General features: G+C 43.0%; 1 protein-coding gene across 2 annotated transcripts in view; it reads right to left on the bottom strand.

Moving 5' to 3' along the window:
- caskin1 (CASK interacting protein 1) overlaps positions 1–27,727 on the bottom strand; it is a 579,066-nt gene that overhangs the window by 164,240 nt on the left and 387,099 nt on the right. The gene's annotated exons all lie outside the window — the stretch shown is intronic.

Raw genomic sequence — 27,727 nt, 5'->3', positions numbered from 1 at the left:
GGGTCTAGGCCCAAAACGTCAGCCTTCCTGCTCCTCTGATGCTGCTTGGCCTGCTGTGTTCATCCAGCTCTACACCTTGTTATCTCAGATTCTCCAGCATCTGCAGTTCCTACTATCTCTGACTCAGTGCTGCCTCATTGGTGTGCGCCTTTCCATGGTACCACTTAGAAAGAGCAGCCAAGTTTCTCAGCAGCTCTCCAGTCAGATCACAAGGCCCCTGGTGCCTCAGCAACTCTTTGCTGCAATTCTATTCCATTTGAAAAGAAATGTCATCTCTGCTCTTGTTCCTTGAGAAAAAGCTTTTGCAGTTCTTTTCATCAAGAGCTCTCCTCATTTTGAATGCCTATATTTGACCCACATAACACTAGGGAGAAGTAATTGGAAAAGCAATGCAAGGTGTCAAATTAAACACTGCACAAGGAACACACTGACGCACAATGAAGTGGACTAACTTTTAATTAGGATTTTTGTTTTCTATTATGTATTCAAATCAATGGATTGAATTAGCCCCATGACAACTCTGATTCATGAATAATTTGTTAGTGTTCCTTAAATCAGCGGTTGCATATTTTGTTAATGAAACTTTCTTAGCCCAATTTAAAAACTATAACAATACTCTTTTGTTTAGCTCAATGTTCTCTGAAATCATGCATTATGCAGATGTGCAGGCAAATTACACTGAACCTACAGCAAAGAAACAGGCCATTTTTAAAATTCTTTCACAGGATGTGTGCATCAATGGCCCTACCAGCAATTGTTCTCTCTCCTCTAACTGTCCTTGAAAAGGTGCCTTCTTGAACTGTCGCAGACCACGTGGTATAGGTAGACTTGCTGTCGGGAAGGGCGTTCAAAGATTTGGAGCCATTGACAATGAAGGTACACTATTCTCATGTTTAGTTTGGATGATGGGTGGTTTAGAGGGGAACTTGCAGGGAACTTCCCATGCTGCCCTGGCGCTTCTAGGTGGTAAATGTCATGGTTTTAGAAGGTGATGTCGAAAGGCTACCTGAATGGCTGTAAACTACCTGATTGGATGTAAATTGGGAGAGGGGACTATGCAGTGGGACCTGGGTGTCCTTGTGTACCAGATCGCTGAAGGTAAGCATGCAGGTACAGCAGGCGGTAAAGAAAGCAAATGGTATGTTGGCCTTCATTGCGAGAGGTTTCGAGTACAGGAGCTGGGATGTGTTGTTGCAGTTATACAGGACCTTGGTGAGACCACACCTGGAATATTGTGTGCAGTTTTGGTCCCTCTTCTGAAGAAGGATGCTCTTGCTCTCGAGGGAGTGCACTGAAGGTTTACCAGGCTGATTCCAGAGATGGTGGGACTGACGTATGAGGAGAGATTGACGAGATGGGATTGTTTTCACTGGAGTTCAGATGAATGAGGGGGATCTCATAGAGACTTATAAAATTCGAACAGGATCGACAGGATAGAGGATGTTCCTGATGGTGGGTGTGTCTGGAACCAGGGGTCACAGTCTGAGGATTCGGGGTAGACCATTTAGGACGGAGATGAGGAGACATTTCTTCACCCAAAGAGTGGTGAGCCTGTGGAATTCATTACCACAGGAAGTAGTTGATGCCAAAACATTGAATGTATTCAGGAGGTGACTAGGTATAGCATTTGGGGCAACTGGAATTGACGGTTATGGGGAGTAAGCAGTATTAGGCTATTGAATTGAACGATCAGCCATGATCGTGAAGAATGGCGAAACAGGCTCTAAGGGCTGAATGACCTCCTCCAGCTCCTATCTTCTTTGTTTCTATGTTTGTGTTACTATGGTTAGTTGCTGCAGTACATCTCATAGATAATACACAATGGTGTCACTGCGCTTTGGCAGTGGAGGGAGTAAATTCTAAAGGTGCTGAATTGAGCACCAATTAAGTGGGCTGTTTTGTCCTGGATGGTATGGAGCTTTTTGAGTTTTGTTGAAGTTGCATCTAACCAGGCAGGTAGAGCATATTCCATCATATTTTCTGACTTTTGCCTTGTACATGGTGGACTCCAATCTGGGATTCAGTTTGTAGGTGAATTACTTGCCATATAATTCCCAGCCTCTAACCTGCTCACAGTCTGGTCCATCTCTTACACATTGAGTAGCGACAAGACAAAATTTCAATTGTCTTTGCATGTAAGAAAATGGAAACTGCTCTGGCTACACACCTAAAACTTTCTTGACCAGATTTACATATATATGGATTTCTCTTAAAAAGGCAGGTCAATACATGAATAAAATATGTGCATAAATTCACTTTTTCCTGCATCAGTTAAGACAGAGATCAATATCAGGTTTGTTTCTTTCTCGAGGGATGAATATTTCATTTAATTTTTGCATTTGCAACATTTACCACTCACTAATTGCAATTTGAACCATTCAACTGAAGAAATTACATTTGAATTTCTAAGTCATTTATCTTGAATGGCAAGGTTCACTAGGGTTAGATGGAACCACCACCCAAGATACTGAGCCTTGGTAAACTTAGTAGGTTAAGCTAGCCAAGAGCTAGATGTTGATTGAATTCAGATGGGATTGTGTGCCTGGACCTGTTTATGGATGATATAGGCTTTAGTGCAAAATTTCCTATCAAGGTCAGTGGGCTGGGTTCAGCGTATATCATAACAAAATTAGATCATCTACAATGTCACAACATTAGAGGCTTCACAGCCAAGGAACCACAAGGAACCACTTTTGACCACTGTTATAATATGGGCAACACAGAAACCTGTGTGAATGCAGCAAGCTCTGAAAACAGCCTGATGATCTGGACATTGGTACAATGAAAAGAGATGACATTGGAACAGTAGCAACGTAGGAACAGGAATAGGCCATTCGACCCCTCATGTGCCTGTTGCATCATTCAATGAGATTGTGGCTGATCTATGGCCTGATTACTGAAAGATATGTCACTCACTGGATAGGAGGACATTGAGCACAGCCCCAATTCTGTTGGACCTCAACAACCAGAAGGCTCCAGACCTGAAAATTCATTGGAAAAACTACCAAAACTCTTCAGTTTATCTTTTCATTCCTCCTGCAGTTTGTTCTCTCTGTGATAAGTGTAGTATATGGCCTTCAGAGCTGTATGCTAATGACCAGACTGCATCATCAGTGATGTCACTTGATGTCAGATCCCATGGGAATGGGACATGACTGAAAAGGTGTAGTCAAGTCCTGATCAACCAAGCTTCTGTAATTAGCGCAATTAGTTAATAAAGGTTCATCAGTTTTCATCTCTGTGAAGCCCAATCCTTTTTTTTCTGAAGTTCCGAGACCTGCTTGTGATATTTACACATTAAGTAAGTGTTGTGAATCCTTGAGAATTACTGTAGTTTTTCCAGGAATTGATTCATTTCCAAGACACCGCCACAAGAGACCCAGGAGAAAAATTAAATAAACTTAGTCTTTTTATTTCCTCATCTCCCCAAAAACTTTGATCATTAGTTTGAAAGTATTCGATGCAGTGAAAATGGTTGCTTCAGAAACAGTCAAGATCAATCCATTGCAATTGTGTGGAGCTTGTTCCATTTCAATTGGCGATAGGAAGGGGGTGCACAGAGCATGGACCACCAGTGGGAGGTGCAGTGATGTAGCTGAGTAATGGAGAGACCCTGGTTAATGCTCTGGGCCTGTGAATTCAAACTCCGCCAGGGCAGATGGGGCAATTTGAATGCAATTACAGTCACCATGTTGTAAAAACCCATCCTTTCACTAATGTCCTTGAGGAGAAAGATATCTGCTGGCCTACATGTGACTTCAGACCCACACCTATGTGTTTGACTCTGGAATGGGTTAGCAAGCCATTTAGTTGTACCAAGCCCCTAGGGAACTGGATGGACCCATTACCACCTAAGCCCTGGGCAATGATAACCCCAGATCTCCTCACCAACATCTGGGGGCTTGTGCCAGAATTAGGAGAGTTTGCCACAGCCTGACATATTCATACTTATAGAATTGTACCTTGCATGAAATGTCCCAGACACCACCATCACCATCGCCTGGGCACATCCTATCTAACCAGCAGGATAGATTTAGCAGGGGTAATAGTACAGTGGTGTATGGCTGCCCTGGACTTGCTCTACATGAACTCTGGACCCTCAATTTGCATCAGGTCAAAGATGTGCAAGGAAACCCCCTGCTGATTACCACTTAACCAATATCCCCCTTTCCCCCTCAACCCCCTCAAGCTGACGAATCAGTACTCCTCTAGCACGAACATGTGGAAGCAGCACTGAGGATGGCAAGAGCACAAAATGTACTCTTGCTGTGGGCCATACCAGGGGCTTGGTAGAACCACTACTGACTGAGCTGATGAAATCCTAAAGGATATAACTGCTGGACAAGTGGGTAAAACCTACTTAATTTTGTCCTCAGTAACATACCTGTCACAGAAACATTTGTCCAAGACGGTACTGACTGGAGTAAGCACTAGACAGTCCTTGTGCAGATGAAATCTGTCACTACTTGTGCATCAAACAGCATAAGTAGCAGGCAATCCCACAACCAACAGATCAGATCCAAGATCTGCAGTCCTGCCACATCGAATCATGAATGGTAGAGAACAATCCAATAAATAACAGAAGGAGGAAGTTCCGTAAATATTTGAATGATGGAAGAGCCCAGCACATCAGTGCAAAAGGTAAGGCTGAAGCACTCGTAACAACCTTCCGGCATTTCTGCTGAGTCGATGATCCATCGTGGCCTCCTCCAGTGGCCCACAGTGCCACAGATGCCAGTTTTCAGCCAATGTGATTTACTCCTCTTGGCGTCAAGGCAGTGGATACTGCAAAGGCTATGGGCCCTGACAACATTCCAGCAATAGGACTGAAGATTATGCTCCAGCCTAGCTGCACCCTTAACCCAGTCGTTCCAATACAGCTGGCACTACTGGCATCTACCCAGCAATGTGGATAATTGCCCAGGTATGTCCTGTCCACAAAAAGCAGGGCAAGACCAACCCAGTCATTTACCTGACTGCTCCAAATCATCAGCAAAGTGATGGAAGGCATCATTAATAGTGTTATCTAGCAGCACTTGCTCAGCAGTAACCCACTCACTGACGCTCAGTTTGGGTTCTACCAGGGCCACTCAACTGCCAGGACCGCTGACTTCATTCCAGCCTTAGCTCTATTGTGGAAAAACACAGCCGAGCTCCAAAGGTGAGGACAGAATGACTGCCTTTCACACAGATGACACATTTGACCAAGTATGGCATCAAAGAGCAGTAGCAAAGCATGAGTAATGGGAATTAGGGGAAAACTCTCTGCTTTTTGGAGACCTCTCTGGCAGTAAAGAAGGTTGCTGTGGATGGCAGTTATCTCAGCTCCAGGACATCCTTGCAGGAGTTCCTCAAAGTATTGTCCCAGGCCCAACCATCTTCAGTTGTTTCATCAATGACCTTCCCTCCATCATAAGATGAGAACTGGGGATGTTCGCTGATGATCGCACAATGTTCAGCACCATTTGCCGTTCCTCAGATACCGAAGCAGCCCATACCCATATGGAGCGAGACCTGGACAACATTCACACTTGGACTGACAAGGAGCAAGCCCAACAAGTGCCAGGCAATGGCCAACTTCAACAAGAGAGAACCTAACTTTCTTCATTTGCTGTTCAATGGCATTACTGTCACTGAGTGCCCTAATGTCAACAGTCTGTGGGTTACCAGTAAAGTCCACATCCCCTGAACAAATTAAAAAATAATTCTGGATGAGACAGTTTGAGTCAAGAGACTGTGTGTAGGAATTTCCCTGTGGACCTCTGGACCTGGCCTGCAGGAGCAAATGGGGGTCAGAAATCCATACTGTGTGGGTAACAATCACTGGTCTGTGATTTTTCCAGAACTGTCCAATGATGGATGAGCTCTCCAAGCTTGAGAGTCAGTGGGAGATCTCTAGTGTGGAAACAGCAGCAGCAATCCATCGTAGCTAAGTGAGGAACAGGATGCTTCAAAAATGGAGAATGTCCTCCAGGGCCCAGGAGAGAAATCATGGGCCTAATGTTTCTACTGTTTCAAGGCCTTTTAGTTTTCTCCTCCTCAACCCTTCCACCAATCATGCATGCTATTTGTACCCTCTTCAAGATTCACTAGACAATGACAAACAGCTGCTAGTAAAATAATAATGTCCATTGTGAACACACGATTACAGAAATAGTCCAATAGTTGCAGCATGGTCATTAGTATCAAAAGCAGATATGATACAATGCAGTCTTAGTTTGTGTGAGTCCTGTAGGTGATCTTACCATGACTAATAAACAAACCAGAGAGTACAAATTTTATCTTAATAGCATCGTACATTATTATGAATTCGATAGGAAAAGTTATTTATAACGTGCAGATCATAACATTGCTTTTGGTAGCTGTCTCATTAACGTGGCTTGCACATTGCACCGTGCATAATTACAGTAAATTCATATTTACAGAAAAGGCTCACACTTGCAACTCAGAATGCCAGAGAACCTTTCAGGCTTTGTTTTACACATTATTCCTACCTGTTTGATACAGAAAAGACTATATTGCAGCTCGCATTGTTTCAGTGTTGGAGATTTGTAAAAGGTAGAGAGGGAAGGAGGTGAGAGAGGCAATGGAGGAGGGGAGGGGTTGACTCACACACTCTCTGCTGTCGATACCCTTCTCTAACCCCAGGCAGGAGCAAGCACTGAAGCCGGTCACTGCTAAAGAACTTCTCAAATTGTTAAGCGTTAGACTTGCTGACTAATGAGAACATTAGTTCAATGTTAGTTGAACTAATTAGTGCAATTAGTTAATTAGTGGTGAACTTGTGCATCACAAAATTAAATGTATTGTTGTAAATATTTTGGTAAGATCTATGGCACATATCTGGAGTGAAGGATAAGTCTGCATTATTGCAGTTTATCTCTCATCTCCTATACAGGGTGACTCCTGAAGCAGTCCAATAGCATATTAAATGTCACCACTTCTGCTCCGAATCGGCCCATGTATTAAACAGAGGTAATATCTGAATCTGCTGTATCCTGGTGCTCGCAGCATCCCCCTCCGACTAGGACCCAGAAGACGTTGAGAGTGGGGGATCCCACGGCGCCAGGATCGCCTCCCAGGGACTAGCCACTGCCATGGTTTCAGATCCCCACGCAGGCAGTCTCTCCTGTACCGCTTCAAACCTGTCGCATTTCAGGCTGGAAGAGCAACTCCTAATTTCAAATGTAACAAAGATGAACAAATCTTTAACGGGGGATGCTTCTCACTGCTGTTATTGTTGTTGTGTCTCACACCTGGTACGCAACATACCTTTAAGAGACATCTCATGATATCATCATTGTGTCTTACCTTGCGACCTGATGATTTAAAGGTCTCAGTCTCCATTTTAACTAGGCCACTTGCGGCATGACACACTGGTGGAAGTAGGTAATAGTTTGAAAGTATTGAAGCATTTGAGAGTGATAGATGCAGATACCAGGAGCTGTGATGAACGTCTATTGAATCTTTCAGTACCATGTTACTCCATTCTAAATCTTATGTTGTGGGAGCTAATTGTAAGTATTATCTCATTGAGTATGAATGCCCTACTCAAAGTAAAAGATTACGTTGACATAGTCCTAGTTTCTTGTAAGAAAGAGACACCTGATGGTGGTTTAACCTGAAGGTCACCATGCCTTAGGTGAGGGGAGAGTTTGAGAAGGCAAATCCTTCATGGCAACTTCAACTGATGTGGAAATTAAACCCATGCTATTAGCATCATGCTACATTGTAAACTAACTGCCCAGCCAACTGAGCTAAGGGCCTATCAATCATCTATGGCAGATCATGAGAACAAATCAATTCAGTTACTTTCCTAACTGGCCATTCTATGTAGCGCACAGTATACTTTCAGTTTTATGTTCAAGAGCTATTTCATACCCAACACTCAAACCATCACCTTGACAGATCCCACACCAGCATTTCCTCTATTTGCCCCCTTCCACATCCACTATGCCACCCTCCCACAAGCCCTCCTCCCTACACCATACCCTCTAAAGATTTAGTTTGGTTTTCTTGGACTCAGCCTTTCTTCCCTTTAGAATAAAGCCACTGAGCTCACTCATCATTGATATGGAGGGGAACCCCAGCAGCAGCAATAAGGAAAATGAAGAAGGAAGAGGGGAGATGTTGGCTGACTGTCGAGCACTATGGAACCTCCTGGGTCGGCTCTCACTGTTTGTTCTGGACAATGCTGAGGAAGCCATTGGTGACAATAAGCTGAGGAAGAGGAACATCAGTTGAGCCAAGTGTGTGCCCCATAGCAAGGTTGGAGCATGCAGCAGAGATCACGGACCTGGGCTCCACATGGGCAACCAATGTTTTGCATCTTGATGCATCTCACCTCCCATTTTCCAAATTTAAAACAATAAAAGGCCTTTGAACTTGGACCACAGCAGTGGGAATGGGGAGAACCAGTCTACTGGGCAGATGGGAGCCACATATGACAACAGGCAAATGAGACAGTCTCTAAGCCTGACTGCTGCACTCCACCCAAGCTCCTTGCTCCCGCTACCCTGAAGTCACCTCCAGCCAGTTGAACATTTCCCCTGCTGCTGGTGGAGAGTGTAGCTGTGTCATAGACCAAACACCATCATCCAGCCTCCAGGAAAATAGCCAGAGGACAGAATGGAGGGCACACTGTAAACAGCAGTGTGAAGTTCCATGCCTCTTTATCTCTGATCGGACCTTGATGGTGGGGTTAGGAGTCACAATTTAGCCCCCATGTGATAAAACCTCCAGGAAGCCACTGTGTTGCTGCTCGCTGTAAGGTTTACTATTTTGCAATCTGTTTCACAGTTCACCAGCCATCCAATTGTGATGACAGAAGACTGGAATCCTCAAATAACCTCCACAATGAAGATAGGTCTGATTTCATTTAATATTTCTGAACAACTTGATTAAGAACATTTTTTGGTGTAAATGCATTTTTCAAAAAATACATAGGGGATCAAATTGCTTTTCTAACTATTTTGTGGAAGAATAGCGCGTCACATTGTCAGTGTCAGTCCATGTTACACTACAGAAATCCTTTCTCCATTGTGTGTGGTGACTGCATCAGTGCCCAGCTGAATACAGACAAATTCTTACCCCTCAAGGCTTGAGGTTTTCCTTCAGGACATGTCACAACCAATTGATAACAACTTGAATTTTGTCTTTCTTGAGAAGCATATTAAAAATCAAAGACACTTGTAATGTATTAATGTTTAAACCCAATGAGAACATATGATCAGGATTCAGCCATTCAGACCTGTTGAGCCTTTTTAACTGCTCAATTCAGTCATGGTAAGGCTCTGTGGTAAAATTCATCAATGTATTCAGCTGCTAACCAATACATTGGTTCTAGATGATCCAACAAGTATTTTGGAAAATAAAAATACCTCTGGGTCAAGTTTCAAGTCCCACCTGTTCCAGAGGTGTGTCATTACAGGCTTGGACAGGTTGATCATGTAAACAAACATATTATGTCATATTTGATCTAACTCCATGTTAGTTCTGCAACCCTTAATTACAGTCATAGAGTCATAAAGATATACGGCACGGAAACAGACTCTCCGGTCCAACTCGTCCATGCCGACCAGATATTCCAAATCAATCTAGTCCTATTTGCTAGCATTTAGCCCATATCCCTCCAAACCCTTCCCATTCGTATACCCATCTAGATGCCTTTTAAATGTTGTAATTGTACCAGCCTCCACCACTTCCTCTGGCAGCTCATTCCCTACACACACCACCTTCTGCGTGAAAAGGTTACCCCTCGTATTCCTTTTAAATCTTTCCCCTCTCCTCCTTAAACCTATACCCTCTAGTTTTTGAATCCCCTACTCTGGGGGAAAGACCTTGACTATTCACCCTATCCATTCCCCTGCTTAATAAAAATCTACAAATCTCCATTTTGAAATTTTTATTTAACCACCAGTCTAACTAGCCCTGTTCTGAAGAAGAGTCACTCAACATGAATTGCTAACTCTGCTTTCTCTCCACAGACGCTGCCAGACTTGCTGAGTTTCACCAGCATTTTCTGTTTCTCATTATTTCAGATCTACTGTATCTGCAGTTCTTTGTTTTATTTTAGTCTAAGCAGCTGTTCTATTCTCACATCCTGATTCTCAGAATTGATTCAGATTTATACCACAGTGATGTACATTCCAGATTTCCATTATCCATAGTGTTCTGGATGTCACTCCTAAGCACATGAACAAAATACATAAATGAGGGCATTGAGCAACAGTAACCACTCTGGTATCTGAAGCCAAGACTTACAAATACTGAGATTTTCTTTGCAACATTCAAAAGGATCTCTGTGTCATTGAAATTTTTTGAATTGAATATTCTGAAAACAGTTTGTCCTCCAAAGTAGGTATTTGCTAAATCATTGATGAATATTTGAAGCTGTACGTTTTAAAATTCAGTGTTTGCCTGCAGCTGGAGGAAAAGGGAGAACATGATGTTGAGTTGCAACATAGCTGCTTTATTCTGTTCTGTGTGAAATTTCTTATTTTAGATTCACTAATTGATAAAAGCCCTTTTAGGCTGCACAAATAGCTTAAAGGTAAACATCTTGAAAAATAGCAGGAAATTTATTGTTTTAGATATTTAAGTATCTACACATTTTTCATCAGGTGATGAAGATCATCCATACATGTCATGCAGATTTGACGAAACTGGGAGAGATAGTGTCTGTGGGCAATCCAGAGGCCCAGGCTAAAGTTCTGGGGCACATCAGTTCAAATTTCACCACAGCAGCAGACCAAAATCAAATTCACTTAATAAATCTGGAAACTAAAGCTGATCTCAGTGATGGTGACCAACAATCTAGTTCACAAGACTACACAGTGTGGAGCTGGAGGAACACAGCAGGCCAGGCAGCATCACAGGAGCAAGAAAGTTGACGTGTTGGGATGGGACTCTTCTTCAGAAATAGGAGAGGGGGAAAGGAGCTCTGAAATAAACAGAGAGAGAAGGGGTCAGGCTGGGGAACGTAGGTGGGGTGGCGATAGGTGACTGCAGGTAGGGGGGTGGTGGGGATTGGTCAGTGAGAGGGAGCCCACCGACTCCAATAGCTACCTGGACTACACCTCCTCTCACCCACCCTCCTGCAGGAATGCGCTCCCTTACTCCCAATTCCTCTGCCTCCGCCACATCTGCTTCCAAAATGGAATATTCCACTCCTGGACATCCCAGATGTCCTCCTATTTCAAGGACCACAACCTCCTCCCTCCGGTGATCAAAAATGCCCTCAACGCACCTCTTGCATTCCCCGCACCTCTGCCCTCAAACCCCCTTCCCCAACAAAAATAAAGACAGAATCCCCCTTGTCCTCACATATCACCCCACTAACCTCCACATCCAGTGTATCATTCTCTGCCATTTCTGCCACCTAAAATCCGACCCTATGGCCAAAGATATATTTCCCTCCCCACCCCTATCTGCCTTCCATAGGGACCGCTCTCTCCGCGACTCCCTTGTCCGCTCCACACTCGCCACTAGCCCCACCAGCCCCCGGCACCTTTCCCTGCAACCGCAGGAAGTGCTACACCTGCTCCTACACCTCCCCCTTCACCTCCACCCAAGGCCCAAAGCAAACATTTCATATCTGACAGGGGTTCACCTGTACATCCTCCAACTTGGTCTACTGTATCCATTGCTCCAGATGTGGCCTCCTCTACATTGGCAAGACTAAGCGGAGACTCGGAGACCCTTTGTAGAGCCTCTGCGCTCTGTTCGTGACAAACGACAACACCTTCCAGTCGCGAACCATTTTAACTCCCCCTCCCGCTCCCTGGGTGACATGTCCATCCTGGGCCTCCTCCAGTGTCATAATGACGCCACCCAGAAACTGAAGGAGCATCGCCTCAGGAGCCTACAGCCCGATGGCCTAAAGACAGAATTTACCAGTTTTAAAATTTCCCCACCTCCGGCCTCATCCCATGACCAACCTTCCCTCTCATCCCCACCTCCGTGACCTGACATAGCCTGTCCATCTTCTTCCCCACCTATCCACCCTACCCTTCCCACCGCCTAATCCTCACTCCCCTCTACCTGCATCCAACCTATCACCAACCCACCTACCTATTCCCAGCCCCACCCATCCTCCCTCCTGCCTCCTTGACCTGACACAACTTGTCCATCTTCTCCCTCACCTATCTGCCCCACCCATCCCACTGACCAATCCCCACCACTCCCTACTTGCATTCACCATCCAACCTACCTTCCCCAGCCCCAACCTTCCTCTCTCTATTTATTTCCCAGCTCCCTTCCACCTCCCCATTTCTGAAGAAGGGTCCCGACCTGAAACGTCAACTTTCCTGCTCCTATGTTGCTGCCTGGCCTGCTGTGTTCATCCAGCTCCACACTGTGTTATCTCTGACTCCAGCATCTGCAGTTCTTGCTATCTCCGATCTGGTTCACTATGTCCTTTAGGGAAGGAAATCTGCCATCCATACTTGGCCTGGCCTACGTGTGACTTCAGACACACAGCAATGTGGCTGGCTCTTAATTGCTCCCTGCATTAGTTTAGCAAGCCTTCAGCTCTAGGTCAATTAGGAATGGGCAACAAAACCTGTCCTTGCTGTTGATATGTCTGCAACCCAAAGAATTTTTTAAAAAGGCCCATCTTTAGCCCTCTTTAAAGAAGCAAACTGCCCGTCCTTACTTGTTCTAAGGAAGGGTCACTTGACCTGAAACGTTACCTCTGTTTTCTGTCCATCAATGGTGCCAGGCCTGCTGAGCATTTTCTAGCAGTCTCTGTAACAGAAACAGCAATTTCTGTTTTCATTTCTGTCCTTATTTGGTATGGGCCTCTCTGTGGCTGCAGTTCCACATCAAAGAAGGAACAGATTGGCAATCTGTGTGGGATATATGTAGGAGACAGGAGGAGGCCATTCAGCTCCTCAATCCTGTTATTACTACTTAGACTGTGGTTGGTCTGTCCCAGTACCAGCCCATGCAGAAAAGCTGTTGGGCTGCCCTCCATATGTATGCCTTCCCCTACCATGGATAAAATATCATCAGGACAGAATGAGGCAATTGGGGGCCATTAATTGACCAATTACGAGTCTCAATGGGCCCAAAGAAGACTAGGTGATCTGATGCCACCACCCCAACCCCTGTGTAAAATGGGAGGCAGGTTGGTTTTGGGCAGCAATGTAATGGGAATGCCACTTGCTGCATTTTATGAGTCACCCACCTCAAAGCACACTGACTGGCTGGACAGGATATTTTGAGATTGTTTCATCTGGAACAGCTCCTGAAGGCAACTCCTACACTGATGAGTAACAGTGGATGCTGTTGACTGTAAGCCCTCAGTCTATGGCAATATGTCCAGTTGACAAGCTTTTTGAAGACTGCTGTTGGATGTTCAAGGCACAGCAGAATGGAGAGATTAATTTCCTTTGGTTATAGGAGTGATACTCAATCTACCTGTGTTCTTGAAAGTGCCAGTGGTCTCTATCAGAAAAAAATAAGCAATTTTTAACAATTAGTTTTCACTTGAGGATAGGATTGCAAGAGATAAATCTGGAGAGGAACACTTGTGTATTTTTGAGCTTTCCTTATTTGGATAGTTCGTGGCAATTAATGTCATATCCAGTCCCATCTCCTCCTTCTCTCAAGCTCCGTGCAACTATAGTGTGAAAATTGAATTGAATGAGGTTTACTGTTAGATGTGCTCATGAGTACAGTGAAAAGTGTACAGGTCACCACTTACGGCACCATCTTAGGTACAGAAATATCTAGCACAGCTTCTTGAATGCAGATTCTTAGGAAAAATATAGGAAAATAATGAAATAAAAAGTCCAGCATTACAGACCTACAGAAATAGTAAAGTGCTTTGTTTCTCTCTCTTCTCCGAATGTGATTTTCCTGTCTTCTCCCTCCTCTTCCTGAGCTTCTGATTCTCTGTCTCCACTTTCTGACTTGCATCTCTTTTACACTCTCTTTTCTCTTTTTTTCCCTTCTCTCTTCTGCCTCCCTCTTACCCTACCTTTTCTCCTTATCTCTCACCTCTTTGATCCATCTATCTTTTCCCCTGCATTCTCTCCTTTCTCTCTCTTACATAGAGGCTCATTCTGTTAAACTTGTTTTGATGATACAGAATAGACTGTCTCTTCCTCACACACACATAAATGCAATCAATAGGATTCAACTAAGAAGAATCAGATCACTGATTTCTGCACATTAACTGTGGCTAATCTACCCTCTCGCCAATTAATTCCAGCCTTATGATCATTAGTATGCTCTTTTGCACCAACAGGCTCTGTCTTTTTCTATTTGCTTGCATTTCAATTGAGGTTTATACGAGGAACCATACAGAAATCTAGCTGGTCCATCAGTGGCTGCAGTTGCAATGTTCCCATTTTACAGGCATTAATGAAAAGCATCTAAATAATTCACTTGGTTGAAATCAAATCATGAACCTTTCTTGCAATATAAGCCCTTGTCAGTTGTAAATTGATATAAAATCGGAACAAGGATATCCACTAGAGTCACACATGGACGTAGTCAGAAAGTCATACAGCATGGAAACAGACCCTTCAGTCCAACTAGTCCATGCTGACCATGTTCCCAAACTACACGAGTCCCACCTGCCTGCTTTTGGCCCATATCCCTCCAAAGCTTTTCTATTCATGTACTTATCCAAATTTCTTTTGTACCTGCATCCACCCCTTCTTCTGGCAGTTCATTCCACACACTAGCCACTCTTCTAACCACTAAAGTTTCCCTTCATGTCCTTTCTAAATCTTTCTTCTCTCACTTAAAAATATCTCCCCTAATTTTGAACTCCTGCACCTTGCTGTTCATCTTATCTATGGCCCTCATGACTATATAAACGTCTGTAAAGTCATCCCTCAACCTCCTACGCTCGAGTGAAATAAGTCCCAGCCTATTTTTTATAACTGAATCCCTCCATTCCTGGCAACATCCTGGTAATTTTTTTTCTGGACCTACTCCAGTTTAAAGATATCCTTCCTATAACAGGGCAAACTGCACATAGTACTCTAGAAGAGGCCTCAATAATGTCCTGTACAACCTCAACATGGCATCCCAACTCATATTCAAAGGTCTGAGCAATGAAGGCAACCATGCTAAACGCCTTCTTAGCCACCTTGTCTCCATGTGATACAAACTCTTCCTGAAAGTCTCCAGACATGACCTCCTACCTCTGAACGACTCATCAGCTCGCCAGGCTTATAGAACATTTTCAATATTTTGCCAGGTAATAAATGCAAGTGTTGAAAGAATATGAAAGGGAACCAATCTTCTTTCATACCCCAATGATTTTTCTCCTGGGTTTTGCTCACACCAGTATCCTAGAGATGAATCTTTAAGTCCAAGAGTGACCTGTGGTTCAGTGGGAAAAATAAATGGGCAGGAATCTGTACACTGTAAATGCAATTCACTGTAAATGAATCCTCTAAAACAAACAGCTAGCTGAGCAGAAATAGGCCTGGATATGGATTTCTCTGGATTAAAAATAATCCACTTGAAGGTTTCATGCCATACTGCAATTTAATTTGACAATCAGAAAATCAATCCAAACAAAAACATGAGGCTTAGAAATAAAAGATCCGATTTTACAAGCTAGCGGGTCATTTGAGTCACATACTAGCAACAAATTAATTATATATGTTGTACTATCATTAACTGAAAGTGGGAGTGTAGGGTATTGCAGTCCCTTGGTCCTTGGCCCTTTCATGTTTAGGCACTGAATTGGAATAAAGTCCAGACCCATGACAGAAATCCTCTTCTCCCATTTACAACACTGCGGACTGTAAGTACTTTAACTTCAGCCAACTCTAAACCAAATCCTAAACAAAATATGAAGCCCCAGAGTAAAATTGTGCACAGTTCTGCAATAGTTTTGAGCTTGGTGTCTTAGTCACATTCTTATGATGTATGTAGCTGTAGAGGTGTGGATGATTCATGCTGCCTGAGCTCATACAGGACCTATAGGTAGAACTTGTGAACCTGAATGAAGTCAAGATGGTCATTTTTTTGGTGACTCATTGACTTCCTCAAAGGCCACACTGATGACTGGTGTACTTGGAGTCTCTTATCTGGCTGAACTGTTTGGTCAGAGTGAGTTTTTTTTTAAACAAAGCATAAAATGTAAAATAGTTGCACGGTCCCTTAAAGTGGACTCACCCTTAAATGGTATTACCTTTCCTAAGATGCACTGCACGTTAGGGTGGACTATCCTCTTGAAGATTGCATACCTTCCTGAAGATTGACATTATTTCTTTAAGCTCAGATGGATGAATATTAGATTAATTTAAGATATCTGGTCGGCCTGAATGAGTTGGACTGAAGGGTCTGTTTCCATGCCATGTCTCTCTGTGACTCTACGACTGTATTTACTTTGCCTTAAGGCCTAATGTAACGGAACAGGAAATGTCAGATCCTGCTGTGGATGGAGTAACACAATATCCGATTCCCAGGCCCTACATCTGTGTCTTCTTCCTGATCAATGTTTAAAAAAAAGTCAAACCCAGAATAAATGGTTCCAGCTTCCACTGAAAATTTGAAAACCGTTACAATTCATGTTAACAAACTTTTTTTATGCAGCTGTGAGGTCTATTTATTTTCTAGTTATCAATCATAAATTTTTGCTTCAGTGCCTTTGAAGAGGCCATTTCCAAACATCATTGAAATAGTTTCACTGGAGATGTGAATGCGTCCTCAGTTCTTCCAGACTATTGCATTCCCTCCTTGCAACAATGTGAACAATACCATGTGACATCTAGCAGGAGGGACATCAGAATGGGAGTAGGCTAGTCAGCCTCTCAAACATATTCTGGCATTCAATTAGATCAGAACTGCAAGTAATTGTAGAAATCTGAAGGCACGCAGAGACTCCTAATTCCAGCATCTTGAGCATTCCTGATTTTTATCTCTCCGCTGTCAGCTGCGTTGTTTACTGTCTGGACCTAACCCTTTGTAACCTATTCCTTAATCTTCTTGTCTCTCTCCTTCCTTTAAGACACGCCTTCCAACCTACCTCTTTCCCTAGGCAATTGGCTTCCATCCTTGGGCGGGGGCACGATGGCTCAGTGGTTAGCACTGCTGCCTCAGAGCGCCAAAGACCCGGGTTTGATTCCACCCTCGGGTGATTGTCTGTGTGGAGTTTGTACATTCTCCCTGTGTCTGCGTGGGTTTCCTCTGGGTGCTCCGGTTTCCTCCCACAGTCCAAAGATGTGCAGTTTAGGTGGATTGGCCATGCTAAATTGCCCTGGAGTGTCCAGGGATGTGTAGGTTAGGTGGATTAGCCATGGGAAAGGCTGGGTGACAGGGATGGTCTTCAGTGTGGACACAATGGGCCAAATGGCCTGCTTCCACCCTGTAGGGATTTTGTGAATAATGAAGCACATTGATCTGGAGTCAAACTTTGCTTGATATAGCCCCTATGACGCACCTTGAGAAGATTTTATAACTACATTACAGGCGTTATACAAATACAAATTGTTACTATCAAGGCCACTGAATGTTGCAATTTGGGTCACATCTCCACTTTCAATTTATGCTTAAAGACACAGGTGAACAAACCATGATGGCTTGGAATATCTAACAAGGAGAGATTGTCAGAAGCTTCAACTCAAATAGTGTACAGCTCTCATAGAGGTTATAGAAACCATGTTGTAGCCTTGTGGTCATGATGAGAGTTCCGTTCATCATGGCGACCACTTTGCTATGGCTAGAATGTCAATAGCAGAAGGTGCAAGCTCAAATCCTACAATAGCAGCTGCCGAGAAATGGAAGTCAGTTTTAAAAATCTGGAAATAAAATCCTGCTACCAGCTAGAAGTCATCATGATGCCATCGAATTTCGGCAAGGATGTCTGTTGTGTCATCTCAGCTGCTGTGACTTCAGTCCCATTCCAACATGCACAACCTTTAACTGCCCTACAACATAGCTGTGCAATAAGTACTGAACTATACTGAACTATAAGTAATAAAGCAGATTTGACTGCATTGCTGACTATACCACACAGGCAACTGATTTTATTGCTGATTTGATATTACAGGTATAAATGATTCTGTTACTTTATAGAATCACAGAATCATGGAATCCTTAGAAAACTTGCCTCCTGTTGGCATGGAATATGAGCAGAATATTGTAAAATGTTCTTTTTAATCTAACACTATGACTGAACACAAGTGTCTTTTGAGGAAAATTCAAAACAGGGAAAAGATTATTCCAAATTGAAGTCAACTAAAATAAACTTTGTTTTCCAGATATGCACATCCCTAATTACACCCAGCATTCCTGGTTGTTTTTACAACTGTTTCTTTACACAACGGATGCCTTATTCAGAAAGTGCTCAGTTCGACCAGATGGAGAGTCTGCACCGATAGTAAAAATTAAAAATGTATTTGCCTTTGGGTTGAAACTTGTTGACATACACAGAGGCAACTGATCTGAAAATCAAATTTCAGAGAGCACTTTTTTTTCAGGTAATTCAAACTGAATGTATTCCTTAACAACAATTTTTATTCTTGAAAGTTAGGTACAAGCAATACAATACAAACAGACTCACGTTCAGCACTGCTTCACTGTGTAAACGAGATAGTCCCAGTTTCAGGATAAGGAGCCAATCATTCAGGACTGCCATGAAGACAAAGTGCTTTTGATCAGGGAGATGTGAATCTTTAGAATTCTTTACCCCAGAGGACTGGGGGTATTTCATTGTTGAATATATTTGTGGCTGTTGAGAGAGATTTTTGGTCCGTCAGGATACCAAGGGATATGGGGAATGGATGGGAAAGTGAATTTGAGGCAGCATTAAGCTGCGATGGTGTTGGTACAATGTTTAAAAGACATTTGGATAAGTTCATGAATAGGACAATTTTGGAGGGATATCGGCCAAGCACAGGCAGATGGGACTGGTTTAATTTGGGAATATGGTCGGCATGGCCTGGTTGGACTGAAGGGTCTGTTTTCATGCTGTATGACTATGAATGGTGGATCAGGCTCAATGGGATGAATATTTTGTATATCTTGGAACAATCCACAGATGACAGTATTTGCTATGTATGCAACAGGTTTATTTACAAGAGTCTTAAAATACCTCTGTAATCGTAAAGCGTGTGCATCCATGCTTTCAGATCAGTTTTTATTATGTGTGGGAAGATAGAAGTAAACTTATCTTATTGAATGGCAGTGCAGGCTCGAAAGCTTGAATTTCTTACCACTGCTCGTAATGTTTATCTTCTCTCAAGGAAATTTGACATTATTGCTCAGTTTTTCCAGCATTATCTGTAACTACTTAGGGTACGTCAAGCCTCATTTTCAAGACTGGCTCACTGAATAAATTCACACCACACCATGAGAAAAATGGAACATGTGTGAATCTTAAGTTCTAGTGGCCAGTACCCAATACATGATATGTATTGCTTACATCTGCTTCGTTTCCAGGTCATTTACTCGGGCAGTTCTTCCATTAGTGCCTTTTTTTATCAGTATGTTTAAAAGTTCCAGTCATAGTGTAAGTGATAAGAAATTCTTACACTCCCTGTCTCACTTAATTATGCACTTTGCTGGACTGTAAAATGAAATCTACCCTACGTCTTAAATGTTTCTTCAACAGGTTTACAGCATTCTCAAATAGATATGACTTGGGCAGTTCCAGAAATATTGTGAAGCTGTATTGGGTGAGAGATAACTTCAAAACATTTCGGAAGCACTTTCACAAGCAATGATCCATGTTTCTTAAAATTCTTTGGGCAGATGACTCTCGTTTTAATTGGTGCAAGATGAAAGCCAGATTTTCTTTCGAGTTAACGTTTTGACAATGTCATTGCAGAGACCTCAAACGTCAAAATGAGCAGTTAAGAAGGGTGTCATTTTCTTAAATGGGCTTAACCTTTCAAAAAAAAAGTTCTACCTTAATGAACTTGTTTGGGTACCACTGGGAGAGTAGAAACTGTGATTAAATGAACAGCATGGTGGCTCAGTGGTTAGCACTGCTGCCTCACAGCACCAGAGACCCGGGTTTGAGCTCACCCTCCGGCGACTGTCTGTGTGGAGTTTGCACATTCTCCCCGTGTCTGCGTGGGTTTCCTCTGGGTGCTCCGGTTTCCTCCCACAGTCCAAAGATGTGCAGGATAGGTGGATTGGCCATGTTAAATTGCCCACAGTTTTCAGGGATGTGTACCTTAGGTGGGTTATAGGGGGATGGGTCGGGGTGGGATGCTCCAAGGGTCGGTGTGGACTTGTTGGGCCGAAGGGCCTGTTTCGTCACTGTAGGGATTCTATGAAGAACACCACTCATTGTGATTGAAATTTGTAACACATACGTGTTTTGATTAAATCCAGTTTACATTCAAGCTGCAAAAATGTTTGGTAATGATAATTCCCCAAGAGAGAATTGAACCATCTCCTCTGGACCGTCAACAGCATAACTAATACGTTATCAACATCCTATCAGTTAACACTGACCAGAAACTTAACTGCACCAGCTGTTTATATTCTGCAGCTACAAAAGTGGGTTAAATTCTGTAGCAAGTAACTCAACTTTCAAGTCCCAAAGCCTATCCATCATCTAGGAAGTGCAAGTCATGAGTTTGAAGGAGTACTCTGCATTTGCTTGGAGGAGTGCAGCTCCCAAACACTTGAGAAGCACAACACCATCCAGCACAAAGCGAATCTCTTGATTGAGACCCTGTCCACTACCTTCAGCATTCACTTCTTGCGCCAACAAAGCCCAGTTACAGCAGTGTATAACAGCCACAAGATGGGCTGCAGTAACTCACCAGGTTCCACTGGCACAGCCTTTGAGCCTGTCCCTCCATTCAATGTGGTCATGGCTGATTTTCTGATTCGCTGTTAGTTGTCAGCATTGTTAAACCACAGATCAAATAAATACAGAAAAGGCTCGAAGGGCTGAATGGACCATGTTTCTATGTTTAACAATTACTTCAGATCAAGTTATCGTAACAGATGGAAACCAAAAGAACTGCGGATGCTATAAATCAGAAACAAAAACAGAAGTTGCTGGAAAAGCTCAGCAGGTCTGGCAGCATCTGTGAAGAGAAAATCAGAGTTAACGTTTCGGGTCCAGTGACCCTTCCTCAGTTCTGTTTTTGTTTCTGATTGTAACTGATTGGTTGGGGTGTTGTACCATTCTGCTGTTGTATGAACCAGTATAGCACATTTAAAGCAGCTTTGTTGCTAAAATTGCTCACAGGCTTACCTGATTCAACTGTAGTTTATTAATGTTTTATCACTAGACTATTTACATCTTCAAGAAAACTCCAAATTAATCAAGAGAAGAATCGGGCATTGTGAATGACATATATCCAATTTGTTATCTCATGTCCTCGCTCAAATTTAAAATGAGCCCTTCAGATTGAAGATAAATGTGCAGGTGAGGAGATTTTGAACACTAAATAATCTGGAATACACTGTCAGAAAGAATGATGGAGGTTGATTCAGAACTAACTTCCAAAAGGCCCTGGGGAAAAATGCAATAAAATTGCTGAGTGGTCCAATTTGCCTTAAATACTTCAAAATGGAGGTCAGTTTCATTCATTTCCAAGTACTGTTGTTTTATTGTGGTTTCTCCCTTCATGGTGGGTTGGGTAGGGCCTTGAAAAGGGCAAAAATTTGTGGGGGTGTTGGGAAAGAGCAGGGGAAATCAGATTAATTGGGTGGCACTTTCAAAGAGATGCGCAGACATGCTGGGCAGCCTAGCCTCCCTCTCCATGGTATGGTTTTAACAAGAGCTGGTTGACTGTAGGAGACATTCGCAGAATAGGCCAAGTTAGAGACCAGCCAGATTTGAATCAGCCAACTGCTGCCAAATGCTTTGATTCCTGCCCAGTCTGATGGAAGTTTCCAGTTAATAGCCACAGCGTTGCATTAGAAAGCACTAGGTTCTTCCCGATCACTTCTTAACTTGACAGTAAGGCAACTGATCCCATTCTGCTTAGCAGGAAGGGGATCCATTCCTGCATCCTGCCTGTACTACAAGGAACAGATCTCTCAGTCAATGACGTGCCTGTCCACACTCGTTTCTGCAGGGACTTCTTACACACTGCAATATTTGCCAATTGTTCGAATTGTCATTTTTAAACACATTTCTATTGATTCCCCCAATCAGCACTTACAAGCAGAGCAACTACCAGTAATCTTGGTAACATTCAGATGAGCTAATCGCTTAGCTAATTCCTTTGGTATGCAAAGGAAAAAAATTAGGTCATGAATGTCATAAATCAGCATGCAATTATTTTCCAATTATCAGGAATTACTTCTGTTAGAATCATTCCCGTTCATTTTAAATGCACTTAAAATTTTATTAAAAACCCAGCTTTCAGATCATTTGTCACAGTGTGTTATGATTATGTTTATTTTAGTGCATTCAAATATTTATTTCAATCTGACCAATGTGGAAAATCATGGGAAATGTGTTCAATGTATTTAAGAAGCTTTGAATAAGCGCTCCATGTCACAAATGAGGAGTGCTGACAAATTCTGGATTTGGAATCTGTGACCCACATAAATATCAGTGAAAGTCAAGCCATTAGTGAGCTCATAGGATTAACCCACATTCTGTCTATAGAGTCATAGAGTCATACAGCATGAAAACAGACCCTGCAGTCCAACTAGTCCATGCCGACCATGTTCCCAAACTAAACTAGTCCCACCTGCCTGCTTATGGCCCATATCCCTCCAAACCTTTCCTATTCATGAACTTATCCAAATGTCTTTTAAAATTTATAGCTGTCCCTGCATCTACCACTTTCTCTGGCAGATCATTCTACGCACAAACCACTTCCTGCGTAAAAAATGTTGGCCCACATGTCCTTTTTGAATCTTTCTGCTCTCAGCATTAAAATATGCCCCCTGTTTTGAACTCCTCCACCCTAGGGTAAAGACCCATGTCATTCACCCTATCCATGCCCCTCATGATTTAATAAACCTCAATAAGGTCACCCCTCAACCTCCTGCACTCTGGTGAAAAAAGTCCGAGCCTTTCCAGTTTATTATTATATCTCAAACCCTCCATTCCCAGCAACATCCTGGTAAATCTTTTCTGAATCATCTCCAGTTTAATAATATCCTCCCTACAACCGGGCCAACACGCAGTACTCCAGAAAAAGTCTCACCAATGTTCAGTACAACATCAACACAACGTTCCAACTCTTGTGCTCAAAGCTCTGAGCAATGAAGGCTAGTGTGCTAAACACCTTCTTAACTACCTTGCCCATCTGTGACACAACTTTCAAAGAATTAGGTACATGAACCTCTAGGTCTCTGTTCTACAACACCACCCAGGGCTCCACCATTAAATGCATAAGTCCTGACCTTATTTGTATTACCAAAATGCAATACCTATATATCAGGATGTTGTCAGGAATGTAGAATTTTAGCCACGAGGCAAGACTGAACAAGCTTGGAACAGAGGAGGTTACGGGGAGATTTCATTGAGGTGCTAAAAATCACAAGATGCAGACATGAAGTGGTTATTTCTGACGGTATCGATCTCAGTTAATGGGCAGAAGGGTTGGAGTGGAGCTGAGGAGGAAAGTATGCTCACCCAGACTGACTATTGCCAGTCCTTTGGCAGCTCCTGTGTGAACAGATCGCTTGAAAACATTAACCAGAGTTCCAGCAACTTCCTCAGTCATTTCCTACCATCTGGTCCAGTGCCTGAGCACGAGTAATAATTTCATCTCACTCGTGAATTATGTCTTATTGTTCATTGCACACACTAATGTTTTGTGAGGCGATTTGAACAGTTTATACATGCTTAATTTCCTCATTTCTTCGGGATCCCTCTTAAAATTCTTGTCTACACTTGTAAATCTGAATATTTATTTAAGTACTTAATTGAAATGTACCAAGGACTAAAGAGTAGATCTGGGGCAAATGAAATTGATGGTGGGTAGCTTTTCTTTCTTTATTCATTTACAGGATGAGGGCGTCACTGGCTAGGCAGTTTTGCAAAAAGGGTGATAAAACAAATCCTGACCCTTTTTAAATCTTAGCTGATTCACATTTCTATTGATATTTGTCTAAAACAAAATGATTGTTATGAAAACATTTGTCCTTTGACTGTGGTTCAGATTCTGTCACCCTGCATGACAACAGGAGACAAGGCACGTCTTGCCCTGCAATATTGAACCCAACCCCAGACCCCACCCCATCCCCCTGCAACCACCCCACTCCCACACCCACAAATGCACATCCCAAATTCAGTTGCAATAAAATCCTGCCTGGAAGTCGGAATAGTTCTGGTCCTAGTATTTATGTTTGTTTGGGCTTTGCTTTGTGCAGTTCCTTTAAATCCAGCCATGGAAAGGAAGAACTGCATTTACATGGCACCTTTCGCAACCTCAGAACTTTCTGAAGCACTTTATAACACTAAGGTGCTCTGAATGCAGTTACTGCTGTGACATGAGAAATTCAAAAGTCAATTTGCACGAAGCAGACTCTGACAAATAATTGATGATTTGATTTGCAATGTTTGATTAGACATAAACATTGGCCAGGTCACCTCCATCTTCTCCAAAGATGTGCAGGTTAGGTGGATTGGCCATGCTAAATTGCCCATAGTGTCCGGGGCTCTGTAGGTTAGACGGATTAGGCATGGGGAATGTGGGGTTATGGGGGTAGGGGCTGGGTCTGGGTGTGATGCTTTTTGGAGATTCGGTGTGGATTCGATGGGCCAAATGGCCTCCTTCCATGGCATAGGGATTCAGTGATTCTAAGGAATCTTTCTTGTCCAGGTGGAAGGCAGGCAGGGTCCTCAGTTTGGCACCTTATCTAAAAGATGCCACCTGCAGCAGTGCAGCATCCCCTCAGTGCACAATGTTTCGCTGCGCATGCCAGGCTGGGTTTTTCTGCTCAAGTCTCTCAGTGGGTCTTCCACATCATTGACTTGTGCTGCAACAAAACTGATGCCAAAGGGGAATGGAAGCAAATAAACCCATTCCCCAGCTGAGACAGAAACAGAAAGTAGGAGGAACTCAGCAGGACTGGCAGCCTCTGTGGAGAGAGAGAAAAAGAGTTAATGTTTCGAGTCCAGCCTGACTCTTCTACAGAACCTAGGCCCCAGCTGAGTTTGCTGCGTTAATTATATGGTCAGTTCAAACTGGAATTCAATCTGCAAAGGTTGAGGGGAGGAACCAAGCTCCGCATGAACATGCACAGACTGCGCAATGCATTCAGTTAAATGCATGACAGCCAATTATTTTTGACATCTAAGTGTCAGAATGCCCAAGCAAACCATGGCAACTAGTGAAAGATCACACAAGCAGTTCTGTTTGTTAAGCCAAGTTAGCAGAGAAAGGGTCTGGAATCTTCAGAAGGGAAGAAAAATGATAGAACCAGCCTCCATCACCAAAAATGACAATGAGAAAGAGAAGGACATGTAAAAATTACCAATAAAAGAAAATAAAGATTTGATTTCCTATTCATAATACTGTGTTATATGGTGGCATTACCTCCTTGCTCACTGTTTAACAAATTTTCCAAGTGATGCTTGAATGCAATTGAGGATTGGAGGCAGGCAGCATAGGATAGACATTAGGAGTTAAAAAAATTGTTATAGGAGAGGATTTGCTGTTTATTACGTCTGTATGTTACTCAAATCCTATTAATATCTCAGGACTAGAACTAGCACCCACAAGGATATGAGGGAAAGGTTCACACCCTCCCTTCTGAATGTATTCAAATGTGACAAGCAAAACAATCTGGACTAAGACCCACAAATGTAACAGTGCTCACTACAAGCATCAGATTGTGAGACTACCTCAAACATTTACGACACGGTGGTTGAGTGGATGGCACTGCTGCCTCACAGCGCCAGGGACCTGGGATCAAATGCTGCTGATGGGGGCCAGTGGCCTTTTCACTGAAGGCCCTTTCAACTGGGACAATGGCTTGCTTCAGTCAACTACCTCCAGAGACAAACTGCTCCAGGTTAAGGAGGAATTTAAATATACAGTGTCTCCATGTGAACTCCCAATCCCCTCTCCCCTGATCCTCCAGCTGGGCCCTAAAACATAAAGAATCAAAATACTGTCTCACTGATCTCTCACTGTGGTGGCATGGTGGCTCAGTGGTTAGCATTGCTGCCTCACAGTGTTAGGGACCCGGGTTTGATTCCACCCTCAGGAGACTGTCTGCGTGGAGTTTGCACCCCGTGTCTGTTTGGGTTTCCTCTGGGTACTCTGGTTTCTTCCAACAGTCCAAAGATGTGCAGATTAGGTGGATTGACCATGCTAAATTGCCCCAGTGTTCAGAGATGTGTAGGCTAGGTGGATTAGCCATAGGGAATGCAGGATTACAGGGATTGGGTAGGGGGTTGGGTCTAGGTGGGCTGCTCTTTGGACTCAATGGGCTGAATGGCCTGCTTCTACACAATAGGAATTCTACGATCTATACACCAACACTTCTGAAAGGAGCCTATTGTTTAGCAGCTGTTGGATCTATATTTTAAACAACATTTCACACTACCTGGGCAGGGGTGACCTGTCAATGTCCAACCCCTGTTTACAATTGTAAAAGGGCACCATACCTGTGTTCATGAGTTCAGTCATTGACACAGGATATCCCAAAGTGCTTTCCAGCCGTTGTTGAGATGTAGACATTGTTCTAATGTAGCAATGCTTGCTGCATTCCCCTGTCACAACAGTGACTACAAACAGAAGTGTTTTATTGGCTGGAAAGCACTTTAGGACATTTGGAGGCCATGTAAATAAACACAGGCTCCTTAATTCTTAACAATGTAGTAAGGATGATGGTTATAGTAATCATGAAACTGCCAAAACCAACATCACTGAAAAGTAGCACTGACGTTATTTCCTTCAGGCACTGCAGATGTTACTGACTGAGCGAGTATCTTGCCAAGGGGCAATCATCAATCTGTTCAAATCCAACATACCTGTTCAAATTATACCTTTAGTAATGTGTAGACAAGTGGTGACACATCTTGAGTCAAATAGAAGCTCAACTGTAAATACATAACCAGAAGCACTTCAACTATAAATATGCTGCCTTTTATAAAATTGCAAAAGACATTTCTGTGAGAATGAACGGTGCAATTTATTTTGGATAACAGTAGCACGTAGTCACTTGTGTTTTTATAGCGACACAAGCAAAAAGCCCAGAGGCTGGTAATATCTATTTAAGGCTAACAAAAAAAATGTTGAACTTTGCCTGTTCACTGAAATCAGAATAACAGAATTATTCCACCGCATGTAAAATATTCAGAGCTTTTAAATGATGATAGTGCCCAGCAGTATATTAACAGGCTAATAAGCATGAAATAGTAAGTAACATAACTCAGTCCAAATGAATAGCGGTGGATGCTACTACAATTCAATTGAGGTTCATTTTTTGTTTTTCAGGGGCTGTTGTAATTCTTTCACACATTTCCTATACCTTATAGCTGTTGGGAAGCCTGGTCCCAGTACCATTCACCATTGCTGCTCTGCATTGGTTGACAGCAACTGAAGTGATTTGGTTTTGCCAAGTCGGACTTCCACAAGAAGTAACTACTTAGCTAGCACAATCAGTAGCTGGTTTAATTGATGGGGTCAGTGGCAATGGATATATTCTAGTCTTCACCCAGGTGGCTGGATGTTTGGATTTGATTTAACCTCTTTTGCTGCCTGTGTTTTCTGCTGATTTGGAGTCGGATGTTTCGACCACCAAAAATCTGGGTACACACACACACAACTCTCCCTCTCTCTTCATACACACACACACACACACACACACA

This window comes from Rhincodon typus, chromosome 21 (assembly GCF_021869965.1).
Source record: "Rhincodon typus isolate 14 chromosome 21, sRhiTyp1.1, whole genome shotgun sequence".
Classification (NCBI taxonomy): Eukaryota; Metazoa; Chordata; class Chondrichthyes; order Orectolobiformes; family Rhincodontidae; genus Rhincodon; species Rhincodon typus.
This window is presented reverse-complemented; position numbering and strand designations above follow the sequence as displayed.